This window comes from Oryctolagus cuniculus, chromosome 8, assembly GCF_051225735.1.
Source record: "Oryctolagus cuniculus isolate XC-2025 breed Fujian yellow rabbit chromosome 8, ASM5122573v1, whole genome shotgun sequence".
NCBI classification, from domain to species: Eukaryota; Metazoa; Chordata; class Mammalia; order Lagomorpha; family Leporidae; genus Oryctolagus; species Oryctolagus cuniculus.
Genome location: NC_142874.1, coordinates 15,780,919 through 15,804,017, shown reverse-complemented (window position 1 = coordinate 15,804,017; position 23,099 = coordinate 15,780,919). Strand labels below are relative to the sequence as shown.

General features: G+C 38.5%; 1 long non-coding RNA gene across 1 annotated transcript in view; it reads right to left on the bottom strand.

Moving 5' to 3' along the window:
• Positions 1–23,099, bottom strand: part of LOC149124847 (uncharacterized) — an 89,924-nt gene that overhangs the window by 1,134 nt on the left and 65,691 nt on the right. The window lies entirely within an intron of this gene.

Below are 23,099 nucleotides of genomic sequence, written 5' to 3'. Positions count from 1 at the left end.
AGCATCAACCCTGAGATCTCAACAAACTCGACTTCTCTTCTGGATCATTGAGAGCCTATCTCGCTCAGCAGGTGCTTGCCTCCGATTTTGAGGCATAGGCTGCATTTCTGAAACTGAATCCCCTATTGCACTTAACTTGAAACCCAGAAAGAACAACTACTGAAGTGTCGTATCTATCTATCATAAACTTACCCAATAAGGACCCAGCCACAGCTCACAGCTAACCGAAAGAAGGCTGTCAAAAGTCTTTTGTGTACCAAGGAAGAGGACATGGGTCACAAAGGGGATTAGATTCTGCTACAGCTGCCACTCCAAACAATGTCTCAAATGACTGAACTTCTGTACTATTAGATTATAAGTGCTAGACTTCATGACACTGAACTTGAAGAGTTGAAGAACTTAACGTGAATACCTGAGAAAATACCCTCTATGGCTAAGAAAGCCAAGTTAAGGTGACGCAAACATTGTTACCTGGAAGGTGTTGTTAATTCTGCCCAGTGAGTGTGACAACGTACAAACAACTGAACACTCTGGCATTTAAAGAACTCGTCAAGGATGTGTGTGCTAACTATAAATTTTAGAGCCTCAAAAACTCTTTGCAATTCTTTTTACCCTTCAGCAATTTACATACATCAGATATTAAAGCCAGCCTCAGCATATTGAGTTTTTATAGGTCTCAGCTGCTGAACTATCTCATTAAATTAGTCTTCCTAAGCCTGTTCAATTTTGATTATGCAACGTAGATACAAACAAAGTTTCTTTGGCCACCAGACTTCTCTTGTTATTCATATCTGTAATAGTCCTCTCTTCTGTGAAATTCTCTTTTTCTAAAATGACAAGTTTTTTGTTACTGTTGTTCCAGCTACTAAATAACTTTTTTTTTCTTTAAAAATGTGCTTCTCTTTATATCAAAACATAATCCACGTCCATTATAGAAAATATAAATTAGGAAGAAAATAACCATTCATTACTATGATACTCATACCAAAATATGAATTACAAATCACAGGTGTGTATGTGTCTTGATAAACACACACATGTGATACACATACATTCTCATTACTTTTGGTTTGGCAAAAATAACACACTTGATAACACACTTGCAAATGCCTTTCTTCAAAGCTTTTAAACACAAAATACTGAGTAAAATAGGAGAGTGCATGAAGACAGTGGTAAATTTAAACAAGCACTCAAAGAAACAACCTTTAGTCCAACAAATGCAGACAACAATCTTTAGTAGCAAGGAGTGCAACATAGGAAACTTTTAAATAAGTTGTGCAATTTATGCAACACGCATTGAAGACAATCCTCAGAATCTAGGAATTAATGCATCTTGTAGTTCACTGAATGTATTCATTTTCTTTTTAAAAACTATATTTTTATTTATTTGTAAGACAGAAAGCCAGAGAGAAACACACATAAACAGATCTTCCGTCCACCAACTGACTCCCTAAACGCCCACCACAGCAGGAGCCCAGAATTCAATCCAGATCTCTCATGGAAATGTCAGGGACCCTTCTGCTTCCCACGGTGAGTATTATCAGGAAGCTGCACTCAGCGGAGCTGAGACAGGAGCCCAGGTCAGGATTCTCAAGTGGAATCTCAACTGCTGTGCCAAAAGCCTACCCTGATTCATTTTCATGAGAAAATGTTTACTTAACAGAATTTATAGACATCAAGTCCTCTTTGATTCTTCCTGTACCAGCAACACAGTGGCAAACCCTTAACAAAAATAGTGCATTTCTATCAGTTAACTTTCTGGAAAAAAATGGTATCATCGTCTCATTCATCTCTCTCAAGCTTTGCAGTTATAATAATTGAAACTTGAATCTTTTTGCAATTCTAAATGAAAATTATATTAGTAGATGAGAATTAGTGGATGGATGGATAGTATATAATAATCAAATACAGAAACAGAATTTAATTTTATTACCATTTGCACTCAAATATGATTTAAAAATTCCAAAGTTAAAGCCTACTATAGTCTTCATTCATTTTGGTACACATATATGTAACAAAAATTATTTACAAATGACATTTTACATATGTGTAGTTTGTCTTATATATTACTTATGCAGGTAACCTTTGTGTGTTTTATCCTTATATACTCATATACATACACATGCCTTATACAGATATTGTCCATCTAATTAATATTAAAGGTCACTAAGTAAAGCATTACAATTCAGACTGTTATTCTAATCTGATTCTACAGCCAATTTGCTGGATATTCCTAAGCCCATCATTTTTGATTTTACCAAAATTTCATTGGACTTTCATCTCTCAGATACTTTCTTAAGCTACAAGAGATTTTTATATTTTACTCTTTGGACATTTAATTAATACTTTGGGTAATCTTAATATTGCTTAAATTGGATGTCCTTTCCTTCTCTACTAGGTGTTAGTAATGTCTCCTACACATTAAACTTTTACAGATTCTACCATGAGTTGAAATCAGTCTGGTTTATTCATGCCCCACTGAGACAATCACTCACTCACAAGTTGCATAACCAGATATGCTTTATAAGATTCTCGGCTCTGTTACACAACTTTTAACTGCATCCTCAGAGATGTAAGGTCTATGATCATGAAAGTCACATCATCCCCTAGTCTTTATTTCAATGATCTCTACTTGTTATTTGCTTTTCACACTTGTATTTAACCATTTATTTATTTATTTGAAAAGCAGAGTGACAGATAAACAGAGAGAAAGAGAGGGAGAGACAGAGAGAAAGAGAGATTCATCTTATGGGTCACTCCCCAAATGGCTGGAACAGTCAAGCTAAAATCAGGATCCAGGAACTCCATCCAGATCTCCAATGTGGGCAACAGGGCACAAGTACATGGTCTATCATTTGCTGCCTTCCAAGGCTCAATAGAAGTGAAGTGGATTGGAAGCAGAGTAGCCATGACTCAAATCAGCACTCCGTTAAGGGATCCACACATCCCAAATCATGGCCTAATTTTCTATGCCACAATTCTGCTTGAGTCTGATTTTTTAAAGAATCTCTTTATGGCTGCCAATTTAGAAAACAATGTGATCATTTTCATACCTGCACATTTAACATTCTTTTTCAATGTTTAATTGAAACACATTTTTTGTTCAAGTTACCCTCTCATGATAAAGACACACACACACAGAGAGAGAGAGAGAAAAGTGTGCATTGGTTATTTAAAAATAACTGTGAAGAATAACATTAGCTATCATTTCTCCTCTTATCTACTATAATGAACATATAATTCCTTAAATATACAAAATTTAAGCTTTCTTCTATTTCTACAAATTTTCTAAAAGAAAAAACAAGACATTTCTCCAATAGTTTTTGTTTATACTGTATTCAATATAGAACATCATAAGTAAAAGAAAGTTTTATCTTAAATTAAAACATTTTTATGAAATTGATGAATTATATTAAATTTTATAAATTTGTTCATTTGTGTTCTAGATGGAATTAATATATTATTTTATTGACTGAAAATCAGTCATCTTAATTAACATGGTCCACTCCCTTATTCTCACTTAGTTGATAACTATTATTTTTTCAAGAAATATTTTCATTGCTATCTATGTAAATTATTTTAAATGTTTCCTCTCCTCAAAGAGAATCTAGTGGATGTAGTCACTGAATTTTTTTAGAGTAACTGTTCAAAAGTTTTTTCCAAAGTAGTAAAAGAAAGTGTTTTGATTATGTTTTAATTTCTCAATCTTGCCTATTATTTACTTATTTTGGCTGTAGTTTTATTAGCAAGCCTCTATCAATTCAATTTGAGAAGAAAAATGTTGCAAACATTTAAGGGACAATAAATTGTGAATATCTAATACATTTGGTAACAAGAAAAAAAAAGTTATGAATCAACCTGGGGCCTGGGGCTGGCGCTGCGGCTCACTAGGCTCACTAGGCTAATCCTCTGCCTGCGGCGCTGGCACACCAGGTTCTAGTCCCGGTAGGGGCGCCGGATTCTGTCCGGGTTGCTCTTTTTCCAGTCCGGCTCTCTGTTGTGGCCTGGGAAGGCAGTGGAGAATGGCCCAAGTGCTTGGGCCCTGCATCCGCATGGGAGACCAGGAGAAGCACCTGGCTCCTGGCTTTGAATCAGCGCCGTGCGCCAGCCGCAGCGGCCACTGGGGGGTGAACCAATGGAAGGAAGACCTTTCTCTCTGTCTCTCTCTCTCACTGTCTACTCTGCCTGTCAAAAAAAAAAAAAAAAGAAAGAAAAAAAAAGAAAAAAAAGAATCAACCTTTGCAAGGTTGTGGTGCGACAGGTTAAACCATGCCTGCAACAATATCATCCCATATAGGTTTGTCGGTTCTAGTCCAACTCCCCGTTAATGTTCATGGAAGGCCACAGAGCATGGCCAAGTCCTGCCTCACCCATGTGGAAGTCTCAGTTGGAGTTCTAGGCTCCTTACTTAAGCCCAGACCAGCCCTAGTCATTGTGGCTATTTGAGGAGTGAACAGATGGAAGATCTCTCTCTTTCTCTCTTTCTCTCTCTCTCTCCTTTCAAATAAATATTTAAATAAATAAATAATATGTATCAGCTACATGTTTCTTCACTGATAAAAAGCAGCAGATGGTCCATGCACAAAGAAAGGTACACGTATGTTTCATCACGCAGACATTCTAAAGAATATTTCTGTGTTCTGTAACAGCATAAGTTGAATCCTGAGTTTTATTAAGGATCATTTTTCCCAACTCTCTTATCATTGAAGAGAGGGGAAGATCCATGATCTATCAATCATCTTATTTTCATTGTAAAACTTTGAGATATGCAGCATTTTTCTCTTTTATTTATTCCAATCTCCTGGAAATCTTGGCTTGCATGTTCTATATTAAATGTTCAAAAAATTCTGTTGTCTTACTTCAAAACTCCTTTGAACTGCACCTAAGAAGGTGGTTCTTTATATATTAATAAAATTTTTTAAAAAGAAAAATGTTAAGTGGGAAAATACAGTGGCATTTTCACTATATATTTTAGATACTTTACTTTTGTTTTACCAAAGTGTTCATAATCCACAGTACTACAGAACAGAAATAATATTAGCACAAGTGAATACTCCATTCACAATTTTTCCACCTATCTACATCTGTGTCCCCCAAAACCCCTATAAATTAACAGGACATAATCTGTGCATCTGTCAATAATGCTCATGCCTCAATGAAGTACACGTTACAGCCACATACAGGAACCTTCCCCTTTTATTTTTTCCCTTCAAACAACATCACATATTGTTGATCCATGTTATCTCTATGCACTAGAGATTCAGATCGTCCCTTCTCACTCCAGAATTAAATCTGACATTCACACAGTCTTCCTGACATTTTCTATCTCTACTTCCATAGCTACACCCTTAGCTTCTAGCTACACCATTCACATATCGGATCATCATGCCAGTTTCCCTCATAAATCTCCTTCAAAAACCATATACACCACTTGAAAAGCACAGTCTCCAAATTGTACTTGCAAAACATTGTAACTAGAATAAACTTTTTAAAAATAAAATTAAAACACCGAAAGTTGAGGACTCTTTCTAAAAAGGAATTACCATCTTTAATAGTAACGTTGGTGATTAATTTATTTTTTTAATCCTAAAATTGCTGTGTGTTCCTCTCAGAGCTCCTTCCTATGTCTTCTAAGTTGTGCCATGCACCTTCACAGGCACACTTGAGGCTGTATGAAGTTCTTTGGGTAGCCTAAAATCCACCCAGATCCACCTGCTAATCTGCATCGACCATTGCTTCTTCCAAAGCTCCCTTCCTCTTCCCTGTCTTGCGTTTTTTTCTATGCATTCTTCAAAATCTCATAAATACCACTCAGAACCCTGTGCTGATTCCTGGATTCCAAGTTACATATTTTTCCTTGTTCCCTACAGAGCGGTCATTAGCCATCTGCTTTTTCGGGAAATATGAGGTTTAAACTTTTCCATGGTCTTGTTTTCAAAAATGGTAAAGCATAGTACATGGTCCTCAGTTAAGTATTCAACTACATTATAGTAAATTAATTATCATTCCAAATAAGCTACAAGTGCCTGAATAATGAATCCCTCTGAATTTTTCACCAGTTCCTATATTTTTTGAGATTCTGGTTCAGTCTATTTCATCTTTTTATTGCCCATAAAGTAATATGCTTTTCCAAATAGCTTAGCTTCTTCATAAGCTGGGTTTGTCTTCTTTTATCTTCACATAAATATATTTTTGCTCATTAAAACAATTTCTTTATCCCACATCCTAAATAAGACATATTACCAGACCAATAAGATCATGACATCCAAATCTGAGCACATGATACATCGAATTTCCTCAGAACAAGTTAGTTCTATATATGGCAGAACCCACAGTACAACTTAAATGAGCATAAAGCTGTGGGGTTTTTTAAAGATTTATTTATTTATTTGAAAGGCAGAGTTACAAAGAGACAGAGAGAGAGATCTTCCATCTGCTGATTCATTCCGCAAAGGCTGCAACGGCCGGAGCTTCACCAATCTGAAGCCAGGAGCCTCCTCTAGGTCTCCCAAATGGGTACAGGGTCCCAAGACCTTGGGTCATCTTCTACTGCTTTCCCAGGCCACAGCAGAGACCTGGATTGGAAGTGGAGCAGCTGGAACTCAAACCAGTGCCCATATGGGATGCCAGTACCATAGGTGGCAGCCTTACCTGCTACACCATAGCACAGGCCCCAATGCTGTGTTTTAATACTATATCCCAGGTTTTCACTATTTCAGTGTTTTTTTGCATCTATTACTAAAGCAATGAAAGGTGCCTTAATTTTATGTTGTAGGTCAAAGTTATTTTTTGTCACACTAACCACGGAACTACCTGAGGCCCATTAGAGATTCTTTTTGGCTGCATGCTGTGGTCTCCCATCTTGATGTATGTGGGGAACAAAGTTTCTGCCAAACACTCTCAGGGAGGACAAATCCTCCTAAACACAGGATGTGGCCTCAGGAGCTGATTAAGGGTGATAAATGACCTATTAACAAGAGGAGCACCGAGTCCTTGTGGGAACGTTGACTCCCACCAGGACATGTAGTTGCTTTCCCACGCATGCTTATCTAACATCCAAGTCACAAGGCACCCTAATGTCTTGATATGGGGAAAAGCTGGGAGCATTCCCAGTAAGATCCAGAACCAGACAAGGATCCCAGTTACAGCATTGCTATTCAATATAGTCCTGGAAGTTTTAGACAGAGCCATTAGGCAAGAAAAAGAATTCAAAGGGCTATAAATTTGGAGGGAGGAAGTCAAACAATCTCTATTTGCAGCAGACATGATTTTATATATATGGATCCAAAAGACTCCACCAAGTGACTCTTGGAATTCATGAAAGACTTTGGTAAGATAGCAGGATATAAAATTAACACAGAAAAATCAATAGCCTTTGTATATGCAGAACGTCTGAACCTCTGAGATCAATCCAATTCACAATAGCTACAAAAAATACATTGGAATAAATTTAAACAATGACATAAAAGTTATCAATGATGAAAACTACAAAACATTAAAGAAAGAAATAGAAGACGATACAAAACAATGGAAAAATCTTCATTGTTCATGGATTGGAAGAATCAATATCGTCAAAATGTCCATACGACCAAAAGCAATTTACAGATTCAATGTGATCCCAATCAAAATACCTAGGACATTCTTCTTAGATGTAGAAAAAATGATGCTGAAATTCCTATGGAAACACAGGAGATCCCTAGTAGCTAAGGTAATGTTATACAGCAAAAAGAAAGCCAAAAGCATCCCAATACCAGATTTCAAGACATATTACAGGGCAGTTATAATTAAAACAGCCTTGTACTGGGACAAAAACAGATGGATAGACCAATGGAACAGAATAGAAACTCCAGAAATCAATCCATGCATCTACAACCAACTTATCTTTGATAAAGGAGCTAAAATAAGTCCCTGAGCAATTACAGTCGATGCAACAAATGGTGCTGGAAATACTAGATCTCTGCATGCAGAGGTATGAAGCAAGACACCTACCTTACAACTTACACAAAAATCCACTCAAAGGAGATCAAAGACCTAAATCTACAACCAATACCATCAAATTATTAGAAAACATTGTTGAAACCCTCCAAGACATTGGCATGGGCAAAGACTGTTTTCAAAAAGACCCCAGAAGCACAGGCAGTCATAGCCAAAATTGACAAATGGGATTACATCAAATTGAGAAGCTTCTATACTGCAAAAAAGAAGAGAAAAGAGAAGAGAAGAGAAAGAGAAAGAGAAAGAGAAAGAGAAAGAGAAAGAGAAAGAGAAAGAGAGAAGGAGAGAAAGAGAGAAAGAGAGAAAGAGAGAGAGAGAGAGAGAAAGAAAGAAAGCAAGAAAGAAAGCAAGCAAGCATTCAGCAAAGTGAAGAGGCAACCAACATATGGGAGAAATAATTTGTAAACAATGCAACTGATAAAGGATTAATATCCAGAATCTATATGAAGTCAAGAAACTCAATAACAAATATAAATAACCCAGTAAAGAAATGGGCAAAGGACTTGAACAGGCATTTTTCTTATTTGACAGGTAGAGTTATAGACAGTGAAAGAGAGAGACAGAGAGAAAGGTCTTCCTTCCATTGATTCACACCACAAATGGCCGCTACAGCCGGAACTGCACCAATCCAAAGCCAGGAGCCAGGTGCTTCTTTCTGGTCTCCCATGCAGGTGCAGGTGCCCAAGCATTTGGGCCATGCTCCACTGCCCTCCTGGGCCACAGCAGAGAACTGGACTGGAAGAAGAGCAACTAGGACTAGAACCTGGTGCCCATATGGGATGCCGGCACCACAGGTGGAAGATTAACCAAATGAGACACGGTGCTGGCCCTTGAACAGGCATTTTTCAGGAGAGGAAATCCAAATGGCCAACAGAAACATGAAAAAGATGTCAGGATCACTAGTCATCAGGGAAATGCAAATCAAACCCACAATGAGGTTTCACCTCACTATCATTAGAATGGTTTTCTTACAGCAATCAATAAAGAACAAATGCTGGTGAGGATGTGGGGAAAAGGCACTGTAATATACCATTGGTGGGAATGTAAGCTGGTACAGCCCCATGGAAGACACTACAGAGATATCTCAGAAATCTGAACATAGACTATAATATGACTCAGCCATCCCACTCCAGGGAATTCACCCAAAGGAAATGAAAGACTATATGCAAGACTTGTCTGTATCCCCATGTTCTTGCATCTCAATTCACAATAGTTAAGATACAGAATCAACCTACCTGTCTGTCAACTGAAGACCGGGAAAAATTATTTGATATATACACCATGGAATACTACACAGCAGTTAAAAAATGAAATCCTGTTATTTACAACAAAATGGATGTACCTCAAAAACATTATACTTAATGAAATAAGCCATTCCCAAAAAGACAAATACCTTATGTTCTCCCTGATCTGTGGTAACTAATAGAATACCTAACAGGTAATCTATAGAAGTGAAATTGACACTTTGAGATGTTATGACTTTGAAATGCCCATCTCTTGACTGTTGAGAAAGTTTTTTTTATACTATTTGTTGAACTCTTTACTTAGTGTAGGGTTAATTTTATGGGTATAAAGTTAATGAAAATAAATATTAGTAGGAGGAAGAAGTGTGGGAGTCTGAGTGGGAGGGATGGTAAGGTGGGAAGAATCACTATGTTCCTAAATTTTCATTTATGAAATACATGAAGTTTGGTTGCCTTACATAAAATTATTCTGGGTTAAAAAAAGAAATAGCTTAGATAAATAAATTACTTCCTATTAAAATGTGTTCATTTGATACATGGAATCAGATAATCATGACTGTATTTCTACACACTGCCTCTATACTGTCAACTTGAGAAAAACTAGCTATTTCACAGGAAAGTAGAGATTAGATATATAAATGAAAAGCATAACTAAATAATATTGATGTTTATACAAAACCTAGAGATTATAAAATGATTCCTGATCTAAAAGGATGAGAGGAATCCACATTGCCCATTGATTACTCTCAGATAAATGGTAAGTAGGCATTTTGTGTTTGCGGTAGCCCATAGAGATGACCATAAATGCTGTCATTTTACATTTATGAAAAATTAATATTAATAAAAAGTAGTGTCTGCACAAGGTTACATAACTGCTATGATTGAGATTGAATCATATGATTCCAATTTCAGTGTGTGTTTGTAAATTTTATTATTTACTTTGTAGCAGTTCTTATTTCTGTCTTTATTTTGATGAATGCTCTTCCTGGGAGGGAGTTATATACTATATGTTCAAACAATAGGAAGATTATCATTTAACAGAGTTCTAGTTGAGGTAAAATTACCAAATAAAACAATAAGAAGGCCGGCGCCGCGGCTCACTAGGCTAATCCTCCGCCTAGTGGCACCGGCACACCGGGTTCTAGTCCCAGTCGGGGCGCCGGATTCTGTCCCGGTTGCCCCTCTTCCAGGCCAGCTCTCTGCTGTGGCCAGGGAGTGCAGTGGAGGATGGCCCAAGTCCTTGGGCCCTGCACCCCATGGGAGACCAGGAGAAGCACCTGGCTCCTGCCTTCGGATCAGTGCACCGGCCTGGAGGCCATTGGAGGGTGAACCAACGGCAAAGGAAGACTTTTCTCTCTGTCTCTTTCTCTCTCACTGTCCACTCTGCCTGTCAAAAATAAATAAATAAATAAATAAATAAAACAATAAGAAATGAGAAATCAAGGATCAGTCATGATGAATGTTTCAAATGTCATTTAACCATTTTGTTGACTTCAAATTGGAACTTGAATTAGACAAATTTCTGTTATCAGAATGCCCAATACGTATAATAAACATTGAGTTTATGCTATATTTGAACAAAGAACCTATTTAATAAGCTTCATATCTAGAGTCTCAAGATATGTTTATTCAAATAGTCATTAAAATCTTTGGCTCTAGTGGACTGAAGTTGCTCCCACAAATCCCATTTTCTTCTGAATTCAGAACCTGGTGAAGGGTTAAAAAGTTAAAAGCCGCTCCCCCCCAACCTCCTCTGGTGAACTTTCCTGACCTCGTTAGACTTGCTCTGCATAGCCATTCTCTATAAAGTTAATTGGTCAGTAAATTACCCCAATGTGAGCGTAACCTTAGTTTCACCTAAGTAAGATAGAAGAAGTCACCATATATCTCTTTGCCTCCTGGAACCCTGGCGCCACCAGGTGTCCCTTATCGCCATTCGGCTGCATTCCTAGGTATCACTCCCTGTATTCATAAATCAACTGGTTGTAAAATCACTTAACTTGTATCAATTGTTTACTCTATACCACTGTCTGCTCTATACAATGATTGATTTTCTTTGTTTCAATGTGTATAAAAACCCCAACCCAAGACTATTCGAGGCCGCTCGCCTGTACTGGGACGGGGGCCCCGACATGTCGGAACATCAATAAACTTTACCCTTTGTTAATTACATGAGAGAAGGTCTCTTGGAGCGTTTTTGGGGTGGCAAGAGCAATTCAACTCTAATTCGACTGTAACACTGGTTTCACTGGAGTGACTTTAATTCCAACAGATATGATAGTCATGTTTCTAAGAGCTGTTTAAGAGTTTTGAGAGAGTGGTGTAGTAACTCTCATACTCAAGAGATTTTTATGCTTCTTAGATCAGAAACCACACTTCTCCAGACACCAAAACTGTCCTACTCTCTTTTTCTCCAACCTCTCTTCCATCCTAGGAATCAATGAAACCAGGGACACCTAAATTCAGACACAACTCAACATGCAACTTTATGGAAGTGAGAATAAAGTCTTTCCTCCCAAGTCCTCATTCTAATGCAGTGTAGTGCACTAATGCAGTATGGAAGTGGGTAAAAATGTGTACATGCACATAGCAAAAAAGGGATGGCAGTCCTCAGCCTGGGGTTTGGTTTTTCTGGATTCCTGTACCAGCTCAATCAGAGAAGATGTTGGTTGCCTCTTTCAGGCCCGATATCCCTACAATCTCCACCCTCTGCTCTTAATCACACCCAGGGACCCTTGAAACTCTATTTCCTTCTGATCTCACTTGAATTGTCTAGTTCTGATTGGATTGTTGGTGATGGGCTTATTTTTGGTTCAAAGTGTTCACTCCAACATTCACCAGTATAACATTAGCTAGGTAGCTCCATGAATATTCCCTCTTCCCTTATCAGATAATTTGCAGGGAATATCTCTAGAGAATCTCACATTTTAGATTCTCAGTACTGAAGTCTATCTGCCACATATTGAAAATTAATAGCGCACATTATTTTTATAGCACATCTTCTCTGTTCATTGACAATGACTCATGTCTACTGATTTACTTTCAACACTGAAATATAATTTTCCATTTGCCTCTGGAAATGTAATTTAAAAAGTACAAATTAATCCAAGAAAGGTGAATTACTTTTACATTCAAGAAGTGTGATCCTTTTTTGCCATTGATCAGAGAAATTGTTGGCTTTCAATTTCTATTATTCTTTATAAATGTCATGTTTGAAATCAAATAAGCAACCCTAACCAGTGAACACTTACCAACCTCAGAATCTGTACAAACATACTTCAAAAATTTTGTAGAAAATAGAATTAAAATGCTTATTTTGAGGGCAATAAAATGGAAATCCTTGCTTATAAGACATCTTCAAAAATACATGAAATAGAATTAGTTTCCCATCTTGAAGAGAATAGAGAAATCAGGGAACAGGTAAGGCTTCCCAGATCGCTTACTGACAAAAACAATTCAAATGACAACTTAGCAATCAACTTAATTGTTAATTAATGACTTATGAAAACATTTACAAAAAGGTCCAATACCTTCTATAAATTTCAAGACAAGAGTACCTGTGTTTGGAAACATCACTTAAATATCTAACACAAGTCTAACTCGTTTGACCAGCAAACCCAAGTACAAACATGTCAACAAATTTTAAACATCCGGTACAGAAATTTAGGTCACATGAACCAAAATAGTGTCTTTGATTAATTTAGCAGTTTGGATTAATGCGAATTATTTTATCTATAAGCCAATTAAAACAGAGTTCTTAATAAATTTTCCCTTGTGGACATACGATATGTGCACAGATATAACATAAGATAGAACAAGTCCTTGGGAATCTAAAAGGACACAATTTAACACAGAATCAGCAACTTCATGAGCAATGAATCTGATTTTTAGGGCTTAGAGAATACAAAACTGTGGATGACAAAGGCTTCAAATAGCAATGTTTAATATTATAAACTCATTAACCGACAAGCAGAGGCACTTGCTAATTCCACACAGTATTTTTGACAGCACCTGTGGGATTTTATAAAACAGTTAACCCTTTTAAGCCTCTGGGCATTTCTCATTGAGACAACCATCATGTCTGATAACACAAGATCATTAGACTTTTGTAACTTTTGCACATTTGCATCAGTAGCATTTTATATTATATAACTTAAGATTTAGCACTGCTTCACATTTTGTCAGTACCTTTAATACAATCCAGATAGCCTTATTAGTTGGTGTCTCTACATGATGAGAGACATATACTTTGATATTTTCAGGGGCACAGCTGGAAATACCAAAGTCTGAGAATTTGGAACTTTTATTTTTTTTGAATGTCTGTCGAGGATATCAAAAAGGCTTAAAATATCTGGTTGAAGTAGGCTCCCTTAACATCATGACATAATACAGACCAGATTTGATCATTGATGCAAGGCGATTACTCAAATGCTTTAGAATGAATATAGATTTAAACAAACCATAACTCTTAATAAAAACACATCTGTTTTTAAACAATTAGAACTTAACAGAGTCATTAACAGAACACAATAAATTACTTCAGCAGAGCACAAAATCTGTCCTTGGTCATCCCCAAAATCGAAAATAAAATCTTAAATATGACTTGGAACAATTTTAACAGAATCAGAACTAGGGAAGAGAAAATAGCTTATTGGAGCTGACTAATAAACTGACAGAGTCACCAATTAAACAAGACTATTAAAAGGAGATGGCTGCAGTTTTTAAACAGATTTTTAACACTATTTTGGAATATTTACTAACATATATGCATTGCAAAAGAACTCATTGCTCTATTCTGAAGGACTCTCCAGGACATACAATTTAATCTTTAGACCTTCTAAAAGGGATGGCTAATATTTTTCTATAATAATAGCATAGTTGGCCGGCGCCGTGGCTCAATAGGCTAATCCTCCGCCTTGCGGTGCCGGCACACCGGGTTCTAGTCCCAGTCAGGGTGCTGGATTCTGTCCCGGTTGCCCCTCTTCCAGGCCAGCTCTCTGCTGTGGCCAGGGAGTGCAGTGGAGGATGGCCCAAGTGCTTGGGCCCTGCACCCCATGGGAGACCAGGAGAAGCACCTGGCTCCTGCCATCGGATCAGCGCAGTGCGCCGGCTGCAGCGCAGTGGCCACAGCGGCCATTGGAGGGTGAACCAACGGCAAAGGAAGACCTTTCTCTCTGTCTCTCTCTCTCACTGTCCACTCTGCCTGTCCAAAAAAAAAAAAAAAAATAATAATAGCATAGTCAAAAAGAGAGCTTAAATTATGATTCCACAGCTAGATTACTATGACATGGGCACAGTAAAAAGGGATAACCTCCCTTTTTCAATGAAACAAAGGGAGAGAGTTTTACTAATGACTTAAAATTTTGTAGATAAGGTGGTCATCATTTTGGCATAGCTTTCCTTCTGGGCCTTGTCTACCTCAAAGTAAAACCACTATTAGAACATGCCTATGACTACAGATTTCTAGTTCAGGCTACCAAATATTAGGGATGGAGCACCCCCTTGACTTGCATTCTCTTAAAGGTTTCCTCTGGTCTGTTTTAACAAAAAACCAGGAGGAAGAGGAAACCAGGCTGCAGAAGCAAAGTAAAGATAGGTAGCAGGCCAATGAATGGCTGCTTTATATCTGCCATCAAGGAGACCCAATAGTCCAGTCCACTACATTGGTTTTTGATATAGAAATCCAGGGCTTCAGCAGAAGGCAGCTTATGAAGAGCCCTAGCAGCTACGACAGCCAAGAGTTGGGTCACTGGAAACAGAACTGTCCTGGATTCCAAGGGCTCCAGGTCAAAGCCACAGACATTGTTTGCTCTAAGCTGAAAAGCCCTTCACTAGTCCCAGCTTCCAAAGTAACCACAGCTATCAAGAGGATAGCCAAGTAAGGTCAACAGCATTGCAGGCAGAACTGTAGAGTAACTAAAAATGTTTTCCTTTTAGAAATGCCACCTAGCTTCTCTTCAGCCAGCTCTCCTCCAGGCCAGCTAGGTATTAGAAGTCAACAGGGTGCCTCCCTTATGATGTACGCCATGTAAATAGATAGACAAAGCTGAGCCTCATAACTGGCCAGCTCTTTCTGTCAGTTTCTATTTGCCTCTGAATGAGAAAACTTGCTCATGGTTTAGACACCTTTCTTAGGGCCTCTAATAATGACTCTGTCCTCAGTTTTAGATCCTTTGAGTTTAAACTGCATGTTAGATTTGTTTTCTCTCCAGACTTGAAAAAGTAAAATTCTAGGAGGATATGCACATGAAACCTCCAATGGAGGCAGTTTCTGCAACTGGCACTGCAACCCCCTGGAGAAGCCACCTCCTGCTGAGAAGCCACTACTTGCTGGAACCCTGTCTTGACTCCTCTTCCCAAAATGGCCCTTTTCAGCCTGGAGCAGCCAGAGCCATCATCATCCAGTCCCCCTAACAGATGTCAGGGTACATTCTTAAGTGGGGGGGATGTGAGGAGTTAGATGGGTTAATAGGTAGTCAGGGTGGTCCCAATAGAATCTGGGATGTAAAATATTTGCTTCCTCTACCAAAATGTTATCTCTAGCAAGAACAAACAAGCTGCCCTCCTTCCTTGGAATCTCCAAATTTACCATGAAAATAGCAAGGGAGCTCTTCCTGAGGTCACAGCTTACTGTGAAAACAAATTTCCTCTCCCACCCTTCTGGATGGCTTTTTGTTTCATCAAGAGCAGCTTTTTTGTTGTTGTTGTTTTATCCTTAAAAGGATGAAGAATTGTAAATCAGGTCTTTTGATATATTTTGTCTCTGCCTGGTAACTGAATGCCAATTTGATTGTCAAGTATATTTTTTCCTTTAAAATTGTACCTGGAAAACCCCAGTGCTACAAGGTTCTTTGGGTTTTTTTTCCCCTTTCTTGGAAGCCCCTCTCCATGCTGCTCTGGCTGTAGGTCTTTGACTAATAAATCTTTTTAAATCTCAAAAAAAATAATTCATGGGAAATGTGTAAACAGGTATTGTGGATAAACTATGCATGGGTTTTTTAAATCTATTTTACACCTAAATAAAATTATTGTTTCAAAATGCATTTATTTATTTATTTATTTGTTTGTTTATTTACAGAGGGAGTAGGAGGGAAGGAGAGACAGACAGACAGACAGACAGACAAACTTCCATCTGATGATTCACTGTCCAAATGCCTACGACAGCTGAGGCTGGGCCAGGCAGAAGGTAAGATCCAGGAACTCAAGCCAAGTTTCCCACCTGAGTGTCAGGAACCTAACTATTTCAACAATCACTTACTGCCTCCCTGGCTACCTATCAGCCCGATGCTAGATTTAGGGCCGGAGTTGGGCTGGAACCTAGGAACTCTGACATGGGATATCACATTCGAACCTGTATCTTAAATTCTAGGTCAAATCTCATTGCCAAATTTGCCTTTAAATTACACACTTCCAAGAATTTTATTAAGTACACATATATATCAGAAAATAAGGACAAGGTTATATTAAGGAGCATGAAGGAGTCATAGAAAATGGTGCCTAGAAGACAATACAATCATTAAATATATAACATAAAAGGGAGCTCCTTTAAATGATGCTGATAATCCACATATATTGCTTCTAATGAATATTCTTTCAAAACCCAACTAACTAGGTGCACATATCAGAAACCAATGAAGCCAAGAGAATAGGAGAGGAGATGACAGTACTAAGATTTGGAAGCTGAAATCAGATGTAACTGATACAGCATGCAAAGTGCACTGAGCCAAGTGCTAGCAGCTGTAAAGTCCAGAAACCAGCAGCGTGCAAAGCAGCAGGTAAAACCCAGAAACCAGGTGATTCCTGCAGAGATCAACTCTCAGAACCCAGAAGTGTCAAGAGAGGTGGAGCTGACCTGCCTTTCTCCCAGACCCTCTCACCCTCTTCATGCAGTTGGATATCGGTCCCTCTAAAAATCTCAACAGAGGAGTGGAAGTTTCACCTCTGGAAGAGGCTGAAACATTGTCCCTCTAAATTCTGCAGTAGCAAACCTCATGCCAGAGGTGGCCCTGGGGCTGACAGGAGGGAATGAGTGAGAAGCCTGCAAGCTGAACATTGGCATTCCTCTCCTCAGACTTCACATACTCCAATAAGGTTTGGCAGCCAATTTTATAACCTACATCCAGGAAAGTGGAAAATTCCTCTCCAGTAAAATTGGCTAGCCCAAGAGGAGAAAGAAGTTCAGGCAATGAAAGTGGGAAATTCACAAAAAGGCGATTCAATTTGGACATGCTGCTGTAACCCACCACCCCACTCAGCACCTAGGAAATCCAAGGTGGTGACAATCAATACATTGGCAAGTAAATTCAGCTCTCCAGCATAGAAATTGGTGAAGCTATTCCTCTTCCTGTACATTGAATGAAACACGAATATAGGCCATGGAGAAAATAGAGTGAAAATTTTAAAAATCATGTATTTTGAATTTCATAAGCCCACTTAAAGCACGTTATTTCAAAATCACATTTGACAGATTTATGTGAGAGAGAATTTACTACTTTTGATAAATGTTTCAGTTTTGTTTCCATGAGTTCTTTTTATCTTCTTACCGTTTTCACTTTTTCATGGACATCGTTACTTCACAATGGCATTAAACTTTTCTTGGGTCCAAATGAGTATTGTTATTATAAGAACAATTCACTACTTATCAAATTAATGTAGTTGAACTATTCATTTTAGCAAGTAACAGGATTATAATATTCTCAAAACTTCAAGGAAAATATTAGTAAAATCTGATTGGGTTCTTGAGGCCAGTGTTATGAGGCAGTGGATTAAGCTACAGCTTGAGCTACAGGTGTTCAATATCCGACCAGTGGGTTTGAGCTCCAGACACTCTGCTTCCAATCTAGATTACCAGTAATGTGCTTGGGAAGGTGGCAAATGATGACCCAAGTGCTTGGGCCCCTGAACCCATGTGGGAGACCCAGATGGAGTTCTGGGCTCCTGAATTTAGCTTGTTACAGCTCTGTCTGTTGCAGACATTTGGGGATTTGGGGAGTGAGCCAGCAGCTAGAAGATTATCTATTTATTTGAGAGGTAGAGTTATAGACAGTAAGAGGGAAATACAGAGAGAAAGGTCTTCCTTCCTTTTGTTCACTCCCCAAATGGCCAACAACGGCCAGAGAAGATTTTTTTTTTCTCTCTCTCTCTTTCTCTCTCTCTAGGATTACTAGATATAAATTTTCTATAAACTTTACTCTGATTTCAAGAAATCGGTTACCTTCATTTTCTACTTAATCATTCCAAAATGAAAATAGATTTTAAACCTAGTATAATAGACAATGTCCTTTATTGTCCTTTGATCTGAACTCAAACAATATTTTTTATTTTGGTTATATCTATAGATTTTACAGCCTCTTTGGGGTCTTATCCTGAATCTTCACCTACAAATTTCGATTTCAAATATAGAATATTCTCTTTCCTCCTGCTCTTACCATACATGAATATGACCAACTATATTTTTTTGCCTGTGCTGTTTTAGGACATTTCTGAAATTTGTGGAAGCATATTTATGATTTGATTCAAATCCTTATTTTCTTTTTAAGTAGTACACAACTGGGAACATTTAATATTTTAATATAGCTCAAAGAAAATAAAAGGAAGAAAAAATATCTCCAATTCTGAAATGTATACACAAATGAGCCACTAAATGGAAATTTAAGCATTTTTCAGTGAAATAATATTTTACAACAAGCATAAAAACTAAATCCCTTTTTCCTTAGTGACAGATCATTTTTTGCTCAGACATAAAACTTAGATTTCCGAATCATAGTCTGAACACCACAATCGTTTCCTCCTCCCCCATGGTGTTCTTCTCTTCTCCCACACCAGATATCGCTCATCCTAACAACCAACATAAGACTAAACTTTCCAGATAGCAAATAATTTCAATATTTAACAATGAGCAGTAGGAAATATTTGTGGATTCTTGACATAAAATAATTCTCCCCCAAAAATTCTCACAGTATTTTAATACATACACTAGGCTCACTTTTTTCTGGTCAGTAGAATTTCGGTTTCAGAAATAATACCAACCTTCTTAAATAAACACAACTGTCAACTGTTTTATCCTGATGGGAATTCTGGGATCGTGCTTAGTCCACCAGGAAGAGTTTGCATTTACCTCAGCATATTATTCTTCAGCAGTTATATCTGGCAGAACTGGTATTGTGAACTGGAAATTTTGACTGTCTCTACCCCCAACCCGCCCCATGGACTGTTCACTGAATTCTAGAGTGGTGACATTTAAGCTGAATGGGAATGGGAAAAAAAAAATCCCAGAATTTCATAGAACCAAGGAGAAAATGTCTCACTAGAGGGGAAGACCAGGACACAAATCAAGGCCAGCCTGTGATGTGCAGCATTTGCCAGATTGTGAAGCAAGTGAGTCAAGGAGCTGTAGCTCCAACCTGAAGATTTCTGAAGGCTGTAACTGCATTTCCCACCCCAGTCTTACAGGAAAGAAATTCAAATCCCTCCAATTGAAGCCCAGGAGATGGATAGAGTTCCCCAACTATGTGTTGTTGATGAGGTAGTTCTTGTAATGAAAACGAGACAGGAATCTACATAACTAGTATTTTTTATTTGAAAAGTTAATCATTGAGGTGTATTATACACGTAGAGAAGTAGATCAAAATAGAATCTCCTTCTATGATAATAATGTTACCCAAATTGTGTGGATGTCAGATCATTGGTACATAGTTATAAATATTAATTCATCGAATTATACCAAGTAAATGGCAATATATTCCTGTTTCACACATTTAAAAATGAAATGGAGATGGAAGTATATTAAGGAGCAATGGGTAATCCTTTGTTCTTAATTTAGTGTTAGTTATAAGGGTGATCAGCTGACAAAATATCATGGATATGAGATTATACACTTAAGTGCATTTTTTGGTTTGTATACCGTATTTTAACAAAATGTTTTAAAATATTCTCTGATCTCTTCAATTTGAAAAAGTCAAATAAGGATCTGATACTGAGTGCTATAGTTTGTCTTTCATCAGTTGTCAACATTTTTACATTCTCATTCCAACCACTGAAAGAAAATAATTGGAAGTCAAAGAGTTGCTAAATATTTAATACATTGGTTATCAATCATTCATTTTAAAAGACTGAAAGGCAGAATTACAGAAAGAGAGGAAAGGAGAGAGACAGCGAGAGAGAATCTTCCATTCACTAGTTCACTCCCCAAATGGACAAAATGACCAGGGCTGGGCCAGGACAAAGTCAGGAGCCAGGAGCTTCTTTTGGGTCTCCCACGTGGGTGCAGGGGCCCAGTACATGAGTCAACCTCTGCTATATGCCCAGGTACATTAGTAGAGAGTTGGACTGGGAGTGGAACAGCCAGGACTTGAACCAGCACCCATATGGAATGCTTGCATTGCAGATGGTAGATTTATCCCCTGCACCACACCACCAGCCCTAGTCATTCATTTCAGAACACTTTGAATTTTGCACACCACTATCTCAAAGATTTTTCTACCCAAGCAATATACCATTCTAAAATTAGGACTCTGTGATAGGTACACCATTCCTTGCAAAGAATGGGAAAAAACACATAAAGCACTACACTGTCTTAGTAAAAATATTAGATTGGGTCATTAAAACTGGTTGTCCCATTCATGTTGTAAAACTATGCCATGTTCTTATGTGTTGAGGCCTCAATTAAGGACACCAACAGCTTAAAAGACATGTTGAAGAGAAAGAGGAGATGAAGACAGGAGGAAAATCATCAGAGTGTAGTCAAGGACGGAAGCTTGGTGCTTAAAGAAGGTGACAAAGAAGTTAAGTACATGGGGAGTTAAATACGTCCTCTAGCATCCCCACCTGATTGGCGCCGTGCCCAGCTCGGCAGCCTCTCCCCTCGGCTTCCTGTGAGCCAATCTTGGATGCAAGGAAATCCCATGCTCTTCATTAACCTCAAGGTTTTTTCATTGCTCTCTTCCCTGCCAGGAATGAGACTCTGTCTCTGTTCACATCACCCCTGCCTATTCTGAACAATTCATAACCATGCCACAGGCATTGTTAAGGTAATGATCCTGCCAGCGCAGCTGCTCACTAGGCTAATCCTCCACCTTGCGGCGCCAGCACACCGGGTTCTAGTCCCGGTCGGGGTGCCGGATTCTGTCCCGGTTGCCCCTCTTCCAGGCCAGCTCTCTGCTGTGGCCAGGGAGTGCAGTAGAGGATGGCCCAAGTCCTTGGGCCCTGCACCCCATGGGAGACCAGGAGTAGCACCTGGCTCCTGCCATCGGATCAGCGCGGTGCGCCGGCCGCAGCGTGCCGGCCGCAGTGTGCCGGCCGCGGCGGCCATTGAAGGGTGAACTAACGGCAAAGGAAGACCTTTCTGTCTGTCTCTCTCTCTCTCACTGTCCACTCTGCCTGTCAAAAAAAAAAAAAAAGGTAATGATCCTAAGTGAGCTTCCCAAACTCACAGATGTGGTCATGTTCCCTTTTATCTGGACTTCAGCACATGTGCTATCTTTCTTTAGCACAAATCCTAATAATCTGTGTTTATTGATTTAACGTCTCTACCCCTTGTGAAACTTTGTTAAGTTTCATGGTAGAAGCTATATAAATTGTGTGCACTGACATCCTATTATTAACCACTTTGAAATGCACCATTAATTCATTTTACCAGGAAATACCTTACAAAGAAAAATTATACTTATGCATCTATATGTTGTATATAAATATGAGGGATAAACATAAAATAAAAAAGGATGTGTTCACTTATCTTCCAACCTTAAGTGTAAGTAGTAGGATATTAATACATTCTTTAAAAATGTATGTTTAGGAAATCCAAAAATGTATTTGTAAAAAGCAAACGGTTGAACATATTTAAATCATGGGAAGGAGCTACACTGAATAAGAAAACTAGAAAGGATGATGGGAACATGAAGAAAGCATACAAGAAGAATTCATCTGAAACACAAGAAACCTGCCCCTTTCAAGGTAGCAAAGGTAAAACTAGGTATGGAGAAGTATATCAGTGGTGGCTGGAAATTGAAGGATTTTCTCCAATGGTCTCTTTCCCTTTTTCAGTAAGGTATGAGTAAATGTCACACTTTCTTTAAGACTTATTGATTTATTTGAAAGGGAGAGTGGCAAATTGAGACAGGAGAGACACAGAGAGAAAGAATGAGAGAGAGAGAGAGAGGTCTTCCATCCACTGGTTAAATCCCCAATCAGAGTTGTTCTGGGCTAAAGCCAAGAGCCAGGAACGCCATTTGGGTTTCCCATATGGGTGGTAAATCAGGGAGAGAGATCTATTCATCTACTGGTTAATCCCCAAGTGGCTGCAATGGTTGGAGCTAGGCCTGGTTGAAGTGAGGAACCAGGAACTCCATCCAGTTTTCCCATGTGGATGGCAGGAATCCAAGTACTTGGGCCATCTTCTACTGCTTTTCCAGGCTCATTAGCAGGGAGCTAGGTTGGAAGTGAAGCAGCTGGAACTCAAACTGGTGGCCATATAGGATGCCAGCATTGCAGGTGGCAGCTTAACCCATTATGGCACAATGCTAGCCCCGGGAAATGTATTGCTTCAAAACACTCCTTCTCTTTTTCTTAAGGGATGCAGCCTTGATTTATTCCACCAGGGGTATTTAATAGTCTAAATAAGAATGACTCTACTAGAAGTAGAGCTGGAAGTATAAGCATTGCTTTTTTAATCATGGTAATTTAGGCTAGGAACAAAGACCCAAACATTAAGAGTGGGGCATAAGTAAACTTTAATACCTCCTTATGACCTCTCCAAACCTAGTGCGGAAGAGGAGATCCTGTAAGCAATGGGGGAAAGCACACAGGATTCCAGCCTTACCTCACTCTGGACAGAGTAGGGTTAATCACTGGATGTGGAGAGAA